The sequence below is a fragment of the Ailuropoda melanoleuca genome, chromosome 15, assembly GCF_002007445.2.
Source record: "Ailuropoda melanoleuca isolate Jingjing chromosome 15, ASM200744v2, whole genome shotgun sequence".
Lineage (NCBI taxonomy): Eukaryota > Metazoa > Chordata > Mammalia > Carnivora > Ursidae > Ailuropoda > Ailuropoda melanoleuca.
The window spans coordinates 31,975,247-31,985,523 of record NC_048232.1 but is presented as its reverse complement, the minus strand read 5'-3'; the positions used below and the strand labels follow the sequence as shown (position 1 = coordinate 31,985,523).

The 10,277-nt window shown below is 34.3% G+C and overlaps 1 pseudogene; it reads left to right on the top strand.

Moving 5' to 3' along the window:
• Positions 1–8,037: 8,037 nt before the first annotated feature.
• On the top strand, positions 8,038–8,396 carry LOC105241142 (annotated as a pseudogene).
• The last annotated feature ends 1,881 nt before the right edge of the window (positions 8,397–10,277 follow it).

Here is a 10,277-nt window from a genome sequence, read left to right as displayed (position 1 = left end):
AACTATAGATGTAGACAGTGTCCAGTTTTGTTTGGGAATCCTGAATGCATTCACTTATTAAAAAATCTTTTCCCTATGGGGCACCTGGGTGGCACAGCGGTTAAGTGTCTGGCTTCAGCTCAGGGCATGATCCCGGCATTATGGGATCGAGCCCCACATCAGGCTCCTCCGCTATGAGCCTGCTTCTTCCTCTCCCACTCCCCCTGCTTGTGTTCCCTTTCTCGCTGGCTGTCTCTATCTCTGTCGAATAAATAAATAAACTCTTAAAAAAAAACTTTCCCCTAAATATACTATGGGCAGAGGTTAGGTAGTAAATATATAATAAAGAACTAAGTTTAGAGGATTGAGTTTGACAAACAAAGCAGCAATAAAAAAAGGTAGATTATTACCATGGCAATGGGTCTGTAGAAACACAAAAAGAAAGCATCAAAATCAACCTGGCTGAATGAAAACCTACCAAGGTGTTAACAGCTTAATTAAATCTGAAAAAAGAGTAGGAAGCATCTAGGCAAAGAAGGGGGGACGTAGGAGTGCCTGGGTGGCACAGTTGGTTGTGTGCCCGACTCTTGGTTTCAGCTGGGGTCATGATCTCAGGCCCCACATCTGGCTCCACACTCAGCACAGAGTCTGCTTGAAATTCTCTCTCTCTCCCTCTGCCCCTCTCCCTGCACTCTCTTTCTCTCTCAAATAATTAAATGTTAAGGAAAAAAAAAGAAAGAAAGGGGGATGGAGGCAGAGGGAAGAACTTATGGAGGTAAGAGGCATTTATTATGCATCAGACACTCACCCAAGTATTTTACATGTATTATATTATAATCATCAAAACAATTCTATTGATCATATCCTATGATTTCTCTTCCTTTATAAATAAGGGTTCTGAGACTTAGAGAAAGAAGGAATAAGTCCACACACCCACACAAGTAAGTAGCAGAGCTCAGGTTTGCTACTATAGGGAGGTAGAGAGTTATGAAACAACATTGTATTAAGAGAGAATGTGACGGGCACTTGGGTGGCAGTCGGTTAAGCATCTGACTCTTGGTTTTGGCTAATGTGATCTCATGGTGGTGTGACTGAGCCCTGCGTCCGGCTCCAAACTCAGCTCAGAGTCTGCTTTAGATTTTTTTTCTCTCTCTCCCTGTGCCCCTCCCACTCACGTTCTCTCTCTCCCTCTGAAATAAATAAATCTTTAAAAGAGAGAGAGAGAATGTGAGATCAGAAAATGAAATTTAAGAGGTAGTCTGAAGCCAAATCATGGAGTATCTATGTTAAGTTAATGAGTTTGAACTTCATTAGGATAAAGGAGTGACAAGATTATATTCTCATTCTAGAAAGATTACTTTGATATAATTATGAAGAATACATTGAGGTAGTCAGGAAGTGACTGCAGAATTGTAAGCTGTAAGCAATGAGTACTGGAAGTAAAGAAGTGGCAGAATTAGGAAAGAGGAGGCAGATTTTTAAAATTAATAGAGTTTTGAAAACAACAGCACTCAGTTTCCAATTAGCAAGAGTGCAAGTTAAAGAATGGAATTTACTGGAGTCCAGATTTCTGGCTTGGGAAATAAAATTGTTGAATGGATTCACTAGGTAGCCTAAACACCAAAAGCGTTTGCAAGGAAAATGATTCTTAAATTTTTAAAATATTATATCCTAAAATGACAGTATTTTTAAAATCTTTTGGCATGATTTCAATTTGAGCCCAAGGTTTCTGTTTCCATCGCTCCGTTTCTGTCCATGTTTCAATATGCTATAGACCCTACTTCCTTGTTTTCTTCCAATCTTTCCCCCTTTTCTGTGATACTTTAGGAGTTGGTAGAAACTTCTTGACAAATCATCTCTCCTTGAGTATCAGTTATCTATTGCAATGAGACAAATTATGCTGCAACCCAAAGCTTATATAACAATGGACATTTATTATGTTATACAGCTTCTGTGAGTTATGAATTGGGAGCAGCTTAGCTAAGTGGCCTGGTTTGGCTTTTCTCATAAGGTTGCTACAAAATGTTGGCCAGGGCTGCAGTCATCAGAGGGCTTATCGGGACTGGAATGTCTGTTTCCAAGATGGCTCACTCACATGCCTATTGGCAGGAGGTCTCAGTTCCTGATCCAGATCCATGTGAATCTCTCCATAGGGCTGCTTGACATGGTGTCCTTCTGACATTGGCAGTTGGCTTCCCCCAGAGCAAGAGAATGAACATGGAGGAAGCTATAATACCTTTTATAACCCAATCCTGGAAGTCACATAACAACTAATTCTACCACACTCTACTCTTTAGAAGTGAATCACTACATCCAGTCCACAACCATGGGGAAGGGAGATAATGCACTTTTGTTAATAATAATGTATCAATATTAGCTCACAGATAATAACAAATGTACCAACACCAGCGCAAGGTGTTAAATATGGGGGAACTAGGACAAAGGGGAAAGGTGATGTGAAAACTCCCAGTACTTTTTTTTCAATTTTCTGTAAACCTAATACTATCTTAAAAAAGTAAAGTTTAATAATTTTTAGAAAGAAAATTAGAGACTCTGGATGAAATGGACAATACAATTTTGTGTAGTAAGTGAACAAATATCAAATATAGGGGAAAGAAGGAAGAAAAGAAGGAAGGAAGGAAGGAAGGAAGGAAGGAAGGAAGGAAGGAAGGAAGGAAGGAAGGAAAGAAGGAATGAATTATGGTTACATTTTTAAAATTTTAAAAATTTGTTCCTCTTGACTAATTGCTGCACCATCAATACCAGACTGTGATAATTATATAACTATGTATTTGACCAAAATTTAATTTTATTAGACACTCTGAAGTCTAAAGGAGATTCTAGTACTCCAGAGAGTTTTTTCATGATTCACTGCCTCGAGTAGCTTTCTATTTCCCACCACTTCATAATAAAAGAGAATTCTATAAAAAGAGAATCGTACAACTTGGTAGTTAACAAGGCTCTGGATTCAGGCTAAGTGAGTTTAAACCTGGCTCTATCTCTTAATTAACTGTGTGACGTCAGGTCTTAGTCTTAGGCACATAATAAGCATTTAGTGTTACCTACTACAAGAGTTTTGCCTTTAAAGCCTCAATATTAACTAGAATTAATGAAAGGTCTAGTTTAAATTTCTTAATTATATCTTTCCTAGGATATTTCTAACAGAATTCTTTATCAATATTGTTCCCAATTAGAAAACCCCTCTATACTTCAAATTGAAACCTTCTATTTCATATCTCTCAGGTTCTCTGTAAAAGTAGTCTAGTTTTTAATCTCTATCATCTTACTTCCTTACATAACAGAAGATTGGAAATACCTATTTTTCCTTACTTTGGCCAACATAGGGGCAAGTTCAGGGCAGCAGGATCCACATAAGCAAAGCCATTGAACCCAAACCCGTAACCACTGCACCATGAAGCTACCTAAATGGTAACCTCAGCAAAAACCATCCCTCAGAGAGGCTGTGGAAAATTAAATTAAGATCGTATTTTGGGAAATATGAATTTTTGGAACACATACCTGTAATCACATACATTACATGCAAATCTTCCCTCTTTTGATGAAGTACTGAGCTCAACCCCCTGAGAAGCTTGGCTGTGAGAAGCAACACACATTCCCAACATGAGGTCTTTCTATTTCAATTTTCCAGTTGTAGCAACCCTGAATTCACAAATTTCAGGGATGGTTATTAATAGATAAATGACATTAGCTGTATGCTTTCTGTTTTCCACTGTCACAGAAACTTAAGACCATGACCAACCTCACTTTTATTAGCTTATCTAATGTATCTTTGAGAAAGCTTAAATGATTGAGTCCAAAAGGAAGGAAATACATTTCTGTTGGGTGACACTTAAGAGTCTAGTTCTAAAGACAAGGATTTATTTTATTTTATTTTATTTTATTTATTTTTACAAGGTACTGAAAACCCAGGAGCTATTAATTGATAATGCCTCTGTCACACATAAACCTAATTTACTTCTATTAACTAGTTTCACTAATAACATAAATCACAAAGGCCATTTATTCCTTCATCTGAAATATGACTGATTAGATTTCCATCTCTGCATGACATTTTTTAATACCAGATATGCATCTTACTTTTCTGGAGCACTCAAAATAGCTTAATAATTCTCTGCAAACTGAGTTGCCAAAGCTACACTGGAATTTTGATGTTTCCATTAATAAAAGATACATGCCTGCAGGAGGTACAGATTTGTGATCTCAGGATCCAGAGTTTAGGGGCAAAGGGAAAATGGCTTGCATCTGTACAATGATTAAATGTATGTTCAGAAAGAGGAACTCTAAAGTGTCTATACAGATCTAACAAGACCTATTTGGACCTGGGGCTTGCCCCTGCAGGGTGTTTTTTGATAGCTTTATCTATGTCAGACACTGAGGCTCTATCCATTCTCACTTGTCAATATGCCATGGTAGCTTCAGAGCTGGAAACAGGGAGATGGTGGGCCACACGAAGAGAAACCTGAATGTCAGGAGCCATTGCACCAAGTCCATACATAGCCTAACCAAAATGCAATGTCCGGGAAAACAAAAAAACAAAACAAAACAAAAAGCATGCACACACAAATCAAATGTCAGAAAAAATATTTTAAATGATGCCAATCAAGCCTAAAAATAGAATCTATAACTAGTAAGGAACCGAAACTTCTCAAAAGAAACATAGAAGTAAACGTACTTAAGAATCAAGTATGAGTCTTAAGTGTTTTCCTCCCGCGTAGGGTAGGAGAGAGAGCACCATGGAAACCATAGGCCTGAACATGGATAGAATCTGGAGATCTTGTATCTCCATGAAGGTTTACTGTACTTTTGAGAGTCCTTTAACAAAAACCTGTCAATTCATACAATCTAGTCTTTAATTGTTTTAATCAATGCAATTTTTATTGTGCCTTTTCTGTGCATAAAGCACTATACTAGATATAAAAGAAAAACAAGAATCGGTTGAGTACTGAGCTTCTTTTTTTGTGAATTAAAGTGGCTTTATTTTTGTTCTTATAAAAACAAATACTAATTATAAATATCTAGAAAAAATATGCCTAACCATAATTGGTGTCTAGAAATAACCACTATCAACATTGTAGGATATACTATTCTAGCCTATCAAATATATATATACACATATATATGTATATGAAAACATGATATAGTGTCTCTGTATAAACATATATATAGTATATGTAATATAATTTATATGTAATATTTACACCCACACACACCCACACACATAGACGCATGCACACACGTAGAGCATTAGTTTGCTAGGGCTACCCTAACAAAATATCATAACTGGGTGACTTAAACAATGGAAATCTATTTTCCCTAAGTTCTGGAGACTAGAAGTCCAAGAGTAAGGTGTAAGCAGGTATGTTCTTTTCCTAAGGCCCCTCTTTTGGCTTGCAAATGGCTACCTTCTCACTGTGTTCTCACATGGCTTCTTCTGTGTATGTCCACATCCCTGTGTTGCTTTGTCTGTCCAAATTCCTCTTCTTTTTTCTTTTTTAAGATTTTATTTATTTTTTATTTATTGGACAGAGAGAGACAGCCAGTGAGAGAGGGAACACAAGCAGGGGGAGTGAGAGAGGAAGAAGCAGGCTCCCAGCAGAGGAGCCTGATGTGAGGCTTGATCCCAGAATGCCCAGATCACGCCCTGAGCCGAAGGCAGACGTTAAGGACTGCGCCACCCAGGCGCCCCCAAATTCCTCTTCTTATAAGAATATCAGTCAGATATAGCCTCATTTTAATGTAATAATCTCTTTTAAGTTTCTATCTCCAAATATAGTCACATTCTGAGGTTCTGGGGGTTAGAATTTCAAAATATGAATTTTGAGAGGACAAAGTTCAGCCTATAACGTATATACATACCTATACACATACAGAGAGAGAGGGAGATTTCTATTTTCACATAAAAATGAAACCATATTAGGCACCTTAATTTATAATGCGCTTGTTCATCTCTCTCCATTGATATATTTTTATCATATTCAATTACTATGACTATGTAATAGGTTATTGAATAACTTTAAGGTAATTTATTTACTAAGTTGCTGTTATTCAACACTTAGGTTATTATGATTACTTAACATATATAAAAATTATCTATCTAAACTCTGTAATAAACCTACTACCATTTGGAATTTTGAGGGTATTATTCCTTAGAAGAAATGACTAAAAATGGAATTGTTAAATTAAAGAGTATGCACATGATATTTTTTAATAGCTCTTTAGAATTTTTTGTTAACTTACAAAAGAAGTTTGACTACTTTCCAACCTCCTGATTATACTATTAGTATTTATTTTAGTCTTTGAAAATATGATAGATGGAAAATACTATTTTGGTTTTGTTTTATTTGCATTTCTTTGCTTGCTATTGAAGTCAAACATCTTTTTATTCATTTATTATCCATTTTAATGTATTAATTTTTAATTCCATGCTATGTCTTTTGCTCAACGTTCCATTAAGATGTTCTTTTTTTACTTATCAACTTGAAAGAAATGTTTACATATCATAATTGGTCATTTGCATATAGACACCAGAATTTTTTCCACATTTGTGGTTTGCTTTCTAGTACCATTTATAGTGTTTTTCTGCCATTCTGAAATTTTTGTTTTATCTTCTGTTTTTATTTAAGGCTTTTGTTATGGTTTTTGCCAATTTATGAACATTTCGCTATGGTTTTACAGTTTGCCATGGATAGAAAGGCCTGACCCCACAGGATAATCATTTGTATATTCACCAATTTTCATCAAGTGTTTTATAATTTTTTGGTAGTTTTAAATTTAGTTACAGTAGAAGTATGCCATACAATGTAACATTGTCCATAAAATATGGTTAGCTTGTTCCGTAATACCATTAAATAAATAATTCACTTTTTACTTTATGGTTTAATGAGCCATAATATTATGGCTTATAATACTATATTTTAATACCATAATACTTATGACTTGATGGGTCATATACTATATTTTTATCTATACTTGTCTCAATTTATTTTAAGATTACGGTCTGGTTCTAATCTACTTTTTTTTAAAAGATTTATTTATTTATTTTAAGAGAGGGAGAGAAAGAGAGAGAGAGCATGCACATGAGGAGGGTTGGGACAGAGGGAAGAGAATCTTCAAGCAGACTCCTCGCTGAGTACAGACCCCAATGTGCGGCTTCATCTCACAACCCAGGAAATCATGACCTGAGCTCAAACCAAGAGTCAGATGCTGAACTGACTGGAACACCCATGCCTAATCTACTTCTAGAAAAATGTTGTTTATTTCTTATACCTTCATAATATGTTTTAATATGTGATAAGATGAATTATTATGTTTTTTCAAAAATTTCCTAACCATATTCTTTCATATTTATTCTTCAAGATTAAGTGTGATTTTATCAAAAATTAAACTACACCAAGAGTTTTTTAAATTAGAATTACTTATATAGATTAATTTTTAAAGATTTATACATTTAAATTATTTATTCTTACTATCCAGGAAAAAGCATGCCACTTCTTTTATTCAGCTTTTATTCTATGGCATTCAATGTAGTTTATAATTTCATATGTCTTATATGTCTTTTATTAAGTTTATTCTTAAATAATTTATAGATTATTTGCTATTGTGAATATGATGTTTATTTTTCTATTGTATTTTCTAACTGGTATATAGGAAAGCTATTATGTTTTGGTATATTTACTAAATAAGTGGCCACCTATTTAAATTTTTATTAGCTCAAATGATTTTGCAATTGATTATCTTATGTTTTCTAGAATATCAAAAAATAGTAACTAATAGTAACTAATGGCAGGTTCATTCCAAAGTGGAGTCTTATTTCTTTTTATTCTCTTTTTATACCAGTTAGGACTTCCAGAAAATTGTTCACTGTAGAGGCATTGGTATTTTGTCCTTGCTATTAACAGAACGTCCTTGAGTGTGCTTCCATTCAGCATGATATCTGCTCTTGGTTCAAACAAAACATCTTACTACATAACTGTACCTGGTTTACCATGGATTTGGTCTTTTAAAAAATTTTATAGGAATGGATGCTGAATGGCTGTCATGGCTGATTTGCTGAAGAAGACCATTGGCCTTGTGGGATTGACTATATGTGAAAGTCCACACTAGAGGCTAAGAATATTGTACACAAAGATTCTTACACAAATTCCTAAAAATGCAGCATATAGAAAGTATACAGAACAGATTACAAATGAGAAGCTAAGTATAGTTAATGTGGAACCAGATACTAAGAAATTAGAAGACCAAGTTCAGGATGGCTACCTAGAAGAGGTGATTCTTTAGGCTGAAATGAACTAGGTCTGTCAAGAAAGATGATAGTGCAAGAGCCTCCTGCCAACCAATGGAAATGGCCAATACAGTTATCATTAAATAACTACTGTGTTGATGGGAAACTAATGTAATTACATGTTCTGTTATATTAAAAAGAAAAGAATGGCTGCTGAATTATAACTAATGTTTGTTTGTTTGTTTTTTAATTAGTCACATGGCCATGCGTTTTTCTCACTAATATGAGGAATCACATTACTATATTTGCCAGTGTTTAACCAGCCTTACATTCTCAGACTAAGTAAAAACTATTATGTATAATCTTCTTTTCTTTTTTCTCCTGTTATTTTTAATTAAGGTAATATTTGATACATGTAAAAGAACTTAAGCAATATATGTGTAAGTTATAAAACATAACTTCAAAAAACACTCTCAACAAATCTCCACCCAGGTGAGGAATAAGAGAATTTCTAATATCTTAAGCTGTCTACGTATGTCAGTATTTGTCTGTGTCCTACCTAATTAACCACTATCTTGAATTGCATTAACTACATTCTTTAAGTACACTATCCGGTTGAACATGCTAATGAATTTTTTAGAAATGTTTTATCTATATTCCTCTATATTCATATGGGAATATATAGTGTTCTTTTCTATGATATCTTAGTGATTTTTAGAAGTATCAAGCTTCAGGAAATTGTAAAGCTTTCAATATTATCCTAATATCATAGAATTTATCTGTTCCTTGAATGCTTGACAGAGCTCATTTTTAAAACCAAAGGTTTGGGAATAAATTCTTTTGTGACTTGTCTCATTCTTTATACTTTTTATTCTACTAAGAAGTGCTTTACTTTGTTGTCATTTGTTTTGTTTGGGAGTTTTCTTTTTAAATATTATTGCTTCAATTTTAGTGACTTATATTTCATACATACCCTCCCCCCACACACAAATACATTAGCCCAAAATTTAAATTAATGTTTGCTTTTTATTAATGATGTCTATATAGTTTAATTCTTAATGGCAGAACATGAATTTTCATCTGGCTTTCTTGTTAGATTTTCTAGCTCTGGAGTTTAGCTATCAATTCTATTAAGGTCTCCATTTAATTTATTAATTGTTTTATTCCTTTTTAAGTTAGCAAATAGTTCTCTCTTGGTTCTGGAGTTGATTCTTAATAGTGAGACCCTTTATTCAAACAAATTGTTACCAAAAACTTCAATTCAAGAGAAAAAGAAAAGGTAGGGATGTGCTGGCATAAACAAAATGGAGACCTAGAATCACACAGACAATAGAGACTGATAACAAATGCTAACGATTATAGTATATACTGTTTTCACTGCTATGGATTTTTAAATGGCATGAAATGTTGGTTTTTGTTCGCTCATTGAACCAATAAATATGCATTTAAAGGGTGTTTAAAAAATTATCCTCCAAAGGAAAATGTCTTTTAACCTTTAGTTGTGAATTTACAGCTCTGTTGCAATGGGTACACAGCCTGTGTGACTCTGATTGTCTATGTGAGGTTGCTTGGTGGCTTGTGAAAATAGTGTGTTGTATGTTTCAAACTATGCATTGGGGAATGTATTCATGCTTTCTTTATTACCAATTTTTATAAATACATCATAAATATTTAAAAATAACGTGTTTTCTCCATGAAGTAGATTATCTGTGTTTTTTAAACTAACGTAACTGTATTACTCAGATCCTGTATTACAGTAGTTTTTTCAACTTCTTTGCCACAAACTCCTGCTTGGTATATCAAATTGTACAGTGTCTATAATTTCAAAAAATTATATTTACCATCAATTTTATTTTACTAATCAATTTATTTTGAAATTTCAAATAATATGTAAAAATGGTGTGAGATTTTTATATTTATCAANTGGGGCTCGATCCCATAACGCCGGGATCACGCCCTGAGCTGAAGGCAGACGCTTAACCGCTGTGCCACCCAGGCGCCCCAGGGGCATTGATTTTTAAAACCATTAGAGTTACTACTTAACAGTCATTTTTGG